Genomic DNA, 10,462 nt, shown 5'->3' on the forward strand with positions numbered 1-10,462 from the left:
GCGTTAACAGATTTCTTGATAAATTTTACGCTGAAGATTTTACGACAATTATTTGAGGTTTGTCAATTCTAACACTGTCTGTTTAGCAAGTCGAATAGCAAAAAATCCACAATTTTGTGTCATGTTATTTAAGTTGAAATCCAGTAACTGTAGCATTTATGTCTGAAACATTTACAACTTTGGTTGCATTTCAGTGGAAATATAGGTTTGCCAGCTCTAGTGTTGAAGATAAAATAAATTTGTCTTCATTTCTGGGATTATTTTAGTCAGTACATAGACTTGCGCGGTGGTGGGCTGCTCTATTTAGCTCGGTTTTAGCTTGTTTTTGTTTTATGCCTCGACATGTCACTATCTTAACGGGCGCTGAACATTTGAAAAGTGACGTTCAAAAGACTGTATGAAAATAGAAACAGCGATTTTGTGGGCAAACATACATTTTATGGCAAACTTGGTTCGAGAAATGTTTCCAATTTATTCAAATTGAAACCGTTTCGCTCAAAGACCGGGAAGCGGTGTGGAAGATTCACGGGTACTAAACTTCGGGAGAAAGTTGAAACCTGTAAAAGCACCTGGAACCGTTTTGCCCGAACAATCTGGAAAATTTGCCCCTACGGAATTTCGCAAAGTGCACAAGGTTTGGGGAATCGTTTTTGTTTAAAAATAGCAAAGGGAATTTTTATTGAATTTTCTATGATTGTTTAGGATATTAGGTCCAAATATTTGAAGTTTAACAATGTTTCACTGGAACGCACAACGCGATCAAGCTTTTGGAAAACTTGAGTGCGGAAAGAAACGGGAGAATTTCGAGAGGAATTTGGCGAAGATATAAAAAGGACTATTTTGAGATATTTTAATCCCGTTATTACGTCATACAGGGAATAAATTGTGGGAACACCTTTGAGTCTATCAATCAGTTAAGAGTTTTGTTCATTCTTTTCCCGGTTTTCCACTTATTTTGGTTCGCTCTTTTCAAACTCTAAATTCCAGTTCACACACAGGCGCTCACAATTTGACACACGCCGCACGTGTTAACGTGAACAACACTTGAACAGGAGAAAGACGACAAACAAAAGACTACCCCAGATTTGAACACCTCTCATTTTTGAGTTTGTTTGTTTTGGGTACGCTACTGTTCAGCAAAGCTCTTTGTCTTTAGACAACCCTACAATCCCCCCCCCCCCCCCCCCCTACTCACTCTTCTCTCTACCTTGTCCTTTTCCCGCTACTCTTACCAAACTGCTTAATTGTCGACATTTGTTTAGCCCAAACAGTAGATATATATTTTACTAATGTCGATAATTAGAACTGATAATTAGCCAACTGTTCTTTTTGACGTTCGGCTTACAAGGAAATTTGACATGGGTGTTATTTCTCCCAACTTTGAACGACATGCCAGATTACGCTGCAAATTTTGAAGTGCCTCACATAATTCCAAAATACTGAAAAATGCCGCGGAAACCTAATGAAAAAAATCTGAAAGTGTCAAAAATAGATCAAATTTAAATTGAAAAAACGACATAATTTTTCGCTTGACTGGGATTTCTGTCAACTTAAATCTTTAAAATCTGACCGCCTTGATAAAACTCGTCTTTATACCTCTCCATTTTCCACAATAAACTGTTTAATGTTTTTACTCTATTAACCAAACCCCCCCCCCCCCCCCCCCCATCGAGGAAAGAAATCACTCCTAGAGCGAGGCACGGAGTATAACCACCGCTTTTCCAAAGTGGCAGTGTAACATGTAACATTTATGGTAAAAGCAGCGATGCCAGTTAGAATAGTTATCTTCAGTCTTCATGCCAGAGACCGGATTGGGATAAATAGAGAGATTGCTGGTTGACACTGAAGAAGGTCGAGGGGGGCGAGGGGGGAGGGGGTGGTTGGTGTAAAATACAATTTACTATTCTCTATACGTTCTTGGTCTTTCTCTCTGGCTCAGCCATTTTGCTGTTGATATTCTATAGTGTGGCATGTCAGAATGTGATTTGTGTGTGTGTGTGTGTGTGTGTGTGTGTGTGTGCTTTGTGTGTGTTTGTGGTGTGTATGTGTTTCCAAAATCTACATATATCATTCGTTCTGTGGATATTTGGTCCGGTTTCTTTCTGGAAAAGAGTAGAGACCTATTTTGGCATATACTTACCATTTCTTACCATAATTTCTCTCTTATTTCTCTCTGCCTTATTTCTCGCTCTTTAGCCGTCTTTCAATCCTGATTTCTTCACTCGCTCTTAACTATCTCTGCAACAGCAGTAGTCGAACAGAAGTATCAGTAATACTAGCTTTTCTAGTGGTGTGTTTGTGTGTGTGTTTGTGGTAAATTTACCAACACCACTATTATATCCTAGCTGATATTTTATTCCTCAGTCCTATTTAAAACCGTTCCTGAAAACCACCGTAAGATTCTCTTTCTCTTTCTCTCTCGTATATATACATATATTAGTACTCTGCCACTAAACCTATCTTTTCTTCTATTCCTCAGCATTGTTTTATTGCTCTTTCCCAGTCGACGTCATATATATCATTCGATAAAGTTTCCCTAACTCCACCCGGGTGCCCAAAGAACCCAACTACACAAACAGGCCAACAACCAGTCGAAATATAAACGTAAATAACGGTAAGTTGTAAATTCATATTTGAATATTGTTGTTGATTTATATAATGCATTACTTATGCTCTTTTACCTCGTTTTATACATCGCTTCTTGCTTTTTATACAAAATTATTGTGAAAAATTATTTTAAAATTCTTTTTTTTGCCTCTTTTACCTTATATAAAGTAAGGCTTTTTTTTAACGAAAAACGTTTGATTAGCGGATATTATTAATCCAAAAGTGCGTTATAACGAATGGATTATTTAACTGAGGCTGTTTTTTCAGATCATAGAAGAAAAATGGGTTAGAGATACTCCTAAAAGAGATACTTAATTTTCATCAGTTATAAAATACTCAAGATATGCACATAATTCTACGGTTAAGACCAGATAATATCACTATCAGCATTGCCTTAAACTTTTCTCGGATTATGCTCTCTAGTTGGTCAATAAATGGCTCACTTAAATTCTTATGAGAAATTCCTCTCCTTTTGCAATAGGGGAGCCAATTGTTGAAAACATCCTAAACAACAACACAAGAAATCTTGACAAAAATTCGTATAAGAACTGGCAATTGAATTTGCATTCTTTAATTTTTTAGTGTATATTATTGGTATATCTCAATACAGATCACAGTCTTTTTAACCACATTTTGTTAATTTCGCTTATTTTTTTTTATTTCCTAGTTTGAGATCTATTGACTTTCAGATTGATACCGTAACTTTGTCACGTGACCATCTGGTTAGGCAATTAGTTCTAGGAGTATTGAACAGAAAAAAACAACAAAAGCTAGATTTTCTGAGCATTATTTGCTGTTTTTTTTTTCAAAATTAAAACTGCTTCGCTAATTTGCGTATTTTTTCTTGTTATATTGATCTAGTGTAAGTTCATTGCTCATTATATTAAGAATTCCACCAGCAGCAGTTCATCAAGAGATGTTCAAACCAATTTCCGTTTAAAGGTTCATTTTAGATATTATGTAGCAGCTCCAACTACATTTTAGTGTTCTTTGAGTTTCAAAGGTGAGTCATTTTTTTTGGTTTGATCACTGGTGGCCAAGCGCAAAAATTGAGGCAACATCACATCGAGAAAACCATTTCAGGTGACTCAATAGTGAAAAAAACCGATATTCTGCTAAATAATATTCTTTGATTCAACAGCATCAATTTTCTAAACAATTAGATTTTTTAATTTTTCAGCTTTGAGTATGACTCAACATATATGACTTATATATATATATATATATATATATATATAAATGTATATATATATATATATATATATATACATACATATATATATATATATATATATATATATATACATATATATATATATATATATAATAAGATAAGTATATATATATATATAATAAGATAAGTATATATATATATATATATATATATATATATATTTATATACTTATATATATATATATATATATATACCATACATACACTACCAATTCTTGACTTAAAATTAAGGTTTAGGAAGTATCACTTGAAACATCACTTGAGCTGAACCCGTTTTGCCTTCGTTGATTTTCCTTTTTTCTCTTTGATAAAATTAGATATTTTAGGGTTAAAAAATATCTACATTCAGTTGCTTAATTATATTTTAAAAGTTTTTGTTACTCGGTTTGAAGGTACTTTGTGTAAGATTTGATTAAAAGAGAAGAAATTATTGTTTTTTACCGCTAGTTCGCCATCGTTTCGGGCTGCAAGATGTTGGAAACACGGTGACTTAAGTTTTATACATTTTGAATTAACGGTAGAAATAACAATGGAAGGTAGTCATTCCAATGAAATTTTTTCAGCTAAAAATTATCTTACCGTTTATCGTTACAAAAATTTGAATGTACATATATTCTGGCATCAAAGAATTGAAGCCAAAGAAATTGAAGCCATAATTATCAGAAAATTATTGATCTGAGGCGTGAAAAAACAGTGCTTCAATCTTCGTTTTTCAAAATTTGCCTTAATATTTCGTTTATTTTTTTCTGTTTTTTTTTTATTTTCTAAGTTTTTGTGTTTCTGGCTACCTTGGCGAAGAAGAGGGTTCCTTTAGCCTCAAAATTTTTTAGTTTTTTCAGCAAAAATGAGATAATTCCTTTTGTTAGATGTAAACTCTGTCACTCTATATAATTTATGCTTTTGTTTTGACTATATTGTTTGGATTTCAGCTTTTTTAAACGTGGTTTGTCAATTTGCAAGATAAACTTTTTCTTGCAAGATCTTACAAATTAAACTTTTGACCTCGACTAGGAAGTACAGTTTTGAACATTTTCTATTTGACCCTATTGTTTAGAGGAAACCCAGCACAAAAATTCACGTTTTATGTAATTCTAAAAAGATAATGGTTATTTCATAATAAGAGTAGACATAATTTGAAGCTAGAATAAAATTCTACTGCGCCCATATTATTTTACCCCTTGTTTTTGTTTTTCATGGATGAAAGTTGTGTCGACTACCACCCCGGTTTTGAGAGGTCATGTAGGCTGGAAACATTTACTCAGGGTACATCTTCGTTTGATAAACAGCGGAGTTTGTAGGTCATAAATTTTAGTAGCATAAAACTACTTGAGTTTACAGCATTATCGTTCAAGTGCTTTAAAAAAAGAAACCGAATATTGACAAATTACTTAGTTATAAAATTCATGGCTATTTTTTATTACTAAATAGTTTATGGAATCATTCAGCAGCAGTTCATCTCGCGAATTGATTCAACTAACTACGGTTTCAAAATAACAGCAAATGGACCGACATACTTGAGCTAACAAACCCACTCAACTGGGTTTTCAAATTATGGCCAGCACTGTGGCATGCCTCTAATTGAATGTCATTTGTATCTGGCAGTAAATAATTTTATCTTCTGTTCGACGGTTGCTCTTTAAAGTTGCTCTTTCAAATTGTGAGCAAAAGCTCAGAGGTTTCTGAAATTACTGATCAAAACACTCTTAAAAAGCAGCAACTTGAATGACTTTAACTTTCAACTGATGCTTCCATAAAAGGAAAACGGTTGTTTTCCTTTCACAAGAAATTTGATCAAAAATTGTTCTTGTTTTTTTTTGTTTGAAATTAAGGTGAATGTTTTTTAATCCTTTTACAACACAAGTTTCGAGAAGTTGTCAGAGTCAAAATTGAGGATGCAATTAATATAAATGAGATGCGTGTCATTTTAGACGGGTAGAGATGAAACTGAATCCCAACATGTAGGTTGCAAACTCTCAAAGGCGTAATACTTGTTTCTGCCTTTATAAACTTTAAATTAAAAACTCGATGATGATGATGATCGATGATAAAAACTCATGATGATGATGTGCATTAGTGTGTAAACTAAACATTTAAATGTGCGTTGAAAAAGAAAACTATTTGATGGAACACATGATTATAGAGATTACACGATTGTAGAGAATTTGTACTAGAATTGTGACAAATTTTGTACTACAAAATTTTGTCTGGAGAAGGCAACAGCAATTTTTATGAAACATAATCAAAATAGACGATGTAATGGTGTCTCATAATATTCGAACTCAGTATTGCCAGATTTTGAGTGATCAATTAGCGCTGCGTAAACAAAATCAATTCAGACTTGATCAGATTTGTTAAGCTTATTTTGGGTTAATTTTGATTCTGGCAAAAAGTTTCTTATTGAGAAAATACTTACATGGCAGGCATGACTGAACGTAATTGAGTGTTTCAGTTCGATTTCCTACCTAAACAAAGAAGCTCAACAATGCGCGTTCGGGCATAAAATTCCGATTTCTCTCATTCACATTATTGGTTTAATTGTCTGCAAATAAACTGGAGATAGATAAATTTTAATATTATAATGTATTGGATTCTCAAGGATATTTGGCGGATTCTCAAGTAAGGAAAGACTTGTATACCAGTGACGACCTTTTTATTTCAAGGGTTTGGGCAAATGTTGACCCGGACAAAACCTCTGTTCAAAAAAAATCAAGGTAATACAATTTAAGGCAGACGAGTCTAGCAAACAACTAATTTCGAGGTGAAGAAAAATGAGATTATAAATTCAGTTTTGATCTTATTTGACCAACAAATATAAATTGACTATTAACATGAAACCCTACTCTTTTATCTGAATTGCATCTTTTCTCAGTAAAAAACAAACATCATTTCTCAGTAAAAAAAAACAAACAAAAACTTTTCTCAGTAAAAACAAAAATAAACTTTTCTCAGAAAAATAAACAAAAAATCAATCTTTGTTGCATCTTTTCTCAGTAAAAAACAAGCATCTTTTCTCAGTAAATACACAAAAAACGTAAAAAAGCAGAGAACAATCTAAGAAATAAAAATTAACTTTTTTTCAAAAAATAGTGGTGTTTAAATGACCGATATCCAATTAAAAATTTTTAACGAACTGTACCAAAAACGAACGGTGCCACCTCTGAAATTGTAGTGCAAAATAAAAAAACAAAAATTTTGAATATAAAATTGCGATAAAAACAAGCAAAACAAAAGAAATGGACAAGTGCATAAATCAAAAAGTCAGTGGCTAAAATGTCAAGAACATGCAATCGTATATCAAAATATCGTACCAATAGCAGGCAATTTTTGTTTTTAACTTCAATGAGACCGAAAATGTAGAAAAAATAAAGGCATTAAGTACAACAAAAGAATGGAATGTGCAAAAATCGCTGATTTTGTTCAGAAAAGTTCTCTTAGTGAACAAATTAGCAACAAACTAAAACACTATTAAAATGAAAAATATTCCAGATTACAGTGCCAATAAAACAAAAAAAACAATTGATGAAATTTAACACCATTCAAACTCTAAAAAGATTCAATCTGTTGCTAGTAAGCAGAGGAGATTTGTCATTAATGAGATTAATTTATGTATACATACGAAAAACATTGACAACGGACCTCATGAACCTAAAATAATCCGCCGCGGGATATAAGTTAGACAAAAAAGAGGCGCTCTGATTTCTTGCCACATGATCACCAGATTGAAATGCAGATGAAAAAATTTGAGGTTTTGAGAAAAGAAAATTAAACAGTTTTTCAGGTCGGGAATTAAAAACGAAAAAACAGAAAAAAAATTTGACTTGTCAGTCAGCCATTTTACTACAGCACGCATTTGGTAATCAACAAACATATGACTCAACATATGAGGAAAGCAAAACTTGGAAAAAAACTGCTTTTCTTCAAATACTGGTAATTTCTCCATTTAGTAACAAATAGTATCAAATTTAAAAAAAAATGTTAGTTTAGACGTAAAATCTCCAAAAAGGTTCAAGTTTTTCTGCTTTAAAGCAAAGGAGACCTTTCATTTCTGAGACTAATTTACAAATCAACAAAGAGAACATCAAACAGGGCCATAATTCTATTAAAGGTCCCACTATTTTGGAATAATTAAAGACATAGACATAACCCCTGACCTTTTAAACCAATTTGTTTAATACGCAAAACCTAGAATTTTTTAAAAAGATACCAGTCGCCAAAACCATAGGAGCCGTGAGCCATTAACTGTAAATTTAAAATAGGTTCGTGGGGTCATACTTACATATAAACGCCAAGGGGCCTGTCAACTAAGAGACTATCGTGAGACAAAAATAAAAAAATTGCAGAACCCTATTATTCACAAATATTTTAGAAAAGCGCATTGATGCAGCTCATTGCGTTGTAGACAACTACGACAATGATAACCTTCTTTGGCTTGCCTGCTGTTATAAATACGTATTTAAACCAATAACAGACACAAAAAAATGTCAAATGCATCAAAAATGACGCTGGAAAGGAATAGAATTTTGTTCAAATAGCCTCTATCAACAGAAAACTGTCATAACTGAACTTCTCATTAGCCCCGCTAAATATTAGAGGTTCAACTAGCCATTGCTTTAGTTTAGAAAGATTTTCTAGCAAGTTTCAGCGCATTTTTCTTGAGAACTATTTGCAGTATTGGCCAAAAATCCAATTTCATGCTGTATTTAATGAAAAATGGTAATTTACTGTAAAAGCTGGCCACAATTTTGCAAAATTATCAAAGCAGAAGATTCAACAACCCTCTCTCATCATAAAACGTAAAACATGTTCTCATTGAGCGTTTTTTAATTTTATAAAGCAACTTAAAAAAATAAAACGAAATTACAAAGTGCGCAAAGGGTTTCAAAAAACAGATCAAAAATTGTGAAAATCGGTCAAATTTCACTAAAGCGTTAAAACCCCAATTAATTCTCAAAACGGAAAAGTCGAAAAAGATACTTAATTAAACATTCGACCCGGGACGGGTATTCTAAGGATACCAATCAAAGCTCTTTTCGATAAAAATTTCAATCAGCTAAAATTGACCGAACAAAGGAAACTCAGTTTAGCATGGTCATTTCCTCCACTAAGTTGGTGGGAACAACTGAAACTGCGGCCCACTTTACTCAACTTTTTCGCATAAATGTTTCTAGCTGAGCAATTTGTCAGGTAAATGTTTGAAGGGAGATGTAAATTGAGTAAACTTTAGGTACGTTAGAACAAACTTTGAACTATTGTTCTAACCTTTCAAATTTATTTGGGTTTAGGAACTCTGTATAGGCCCTACTTTTTTGTCAAATCATTTTTGGCCGACCCAGATTGTTAACGATGAGATACAAAAAAATGTCAACAAAAAGCATTTGGAGAACTGAAACGATTATTGAAGAGACATTTTCAGTTCTTTTCACCGAGAACAATTAAAGTTTAATTTTTTTTCAAAAAATAAGAGGAGTTTTTTTTGCACTCTAATGTTTTAAGGCTTGTAATAAGGCTGCAGTAAATTTTTAAATAGGATCATTAAGAAGATTATGATATAAAAGATAAATTAGGTTTTTAAATGAAATAGTAAACTTGTTTGAAAGAACCGCTATAAAAACGATAGCAGATTCTGTTAAAAAAAATTTGAAAAAAAACAACCAAAAAAAATGTTCATCACAGGTTAAATTTAATTCATGTTCTACCAATTGGTGACTATGCTTAGCCGACGAGGTAATCGTTAACGCAAATTGTTAAAATATTGATTCCCAGAAGGTGCAATTTTTTAGTTTATTTTTGGGAAGATTTCATCTCCCTATTAAAAATAAACTCAATGATTTCATTTTGGCTTAATTTCGAAATCTTTTTATATCTTCTTCGATTTGTTTATCCGCATGTTACGTTTCGAAGCCATATGTATCAATCGTTGATTTCTTTGAGAAGAAAATCATTTCCAAATTTCGATTGAGGAACCAATATATATATATATATATATATATATATATATATATATATATATATATATTATATATATATATATATATATATATATATATATATATATATATATTTATAGTCAAATTTTCTTTTATGTGACATGTATTAGAAGGCATAAAGTTAGTTTTTCCAAATCTAAGACAGCATTTTGGGTCTGTTTTTGTTTTTTTTCGCAATACTTTGCAATTTTTAAATAAAATTTAATAGTGTATTTTTTCTCAAACGGAAGATGGATGTATAGAGTAAAATATTGATAACATTTACTGACTACGGTGGAACGAACTAAATTTGAAGTCAAACTTTAAGAAAATGTCTCAATGATTAGCTTAAAAATGTCTTAATTCGAAGTGCCAAATATCGCTCACGTTTCCTAATCTAACAGGCGCTTTGCGCATTAAATATCTCTTCAGAGTTCAATTAAAACGCGATGACGCTTCAAATTAAAATTAGAGTAGCTTCCTTCTCATATTAAAAGCACTTTGGAAACAGATTGTATTTCTTGGGAAAAGAACGTGAACACAAAAGGTAGAAAGAGACTTCAGAGAGCCCCAGTTGAAGGGCTTTAAATTACATTTTGTCTGAGTATTAATTAAAAACAGAATTACATCGCGTATCGGGTTTGCTAACACTACT

General features: G+C 32.2%; 1 protein-coding gene across 3 annotated transcripts in view; it reads left to right on the forward strand.

Annotated features, from left to right (window-relative positions):
* The first annotated feature begins 957 nt into the window (after positions 1 to 957).
* LOC142345621 (uncharacterized) overlaps positions 958 to 10,462 on the forward strand; it is a 41,142-nt gene continuing 31,637 nt past the window's right edge. For 2 of the 3 annotated variants that reach the window (XM_075397765.1, XM_075397764.1), the window contains exon 1: positions 2,064 to 2,614. The gene's annotated coding sequence lies outside the window, so the exon portion shown is untranslated. Of the gene's footprint in view, positions 1,122 to 2,063; positions 2,615 to 10,462 lie in introns of those variants that run through there. The other variant, XM_075397767.1, reaches the window with a different exon arrangement.

This window comes from Convolutriloba macropyga, chromosome 9 (assembly GCF_964194025.1).
Source record: "Convolutriloba macropyga chromosome 9, txConMacr16.3, whole genome shotgun sequence".
Lineage (NCBI taxonomy): Eukaryota > Metazoa > Xenacoelomorpha > Acoela > Convolutidae > Convolutriloba > Convolutriloba macropyga.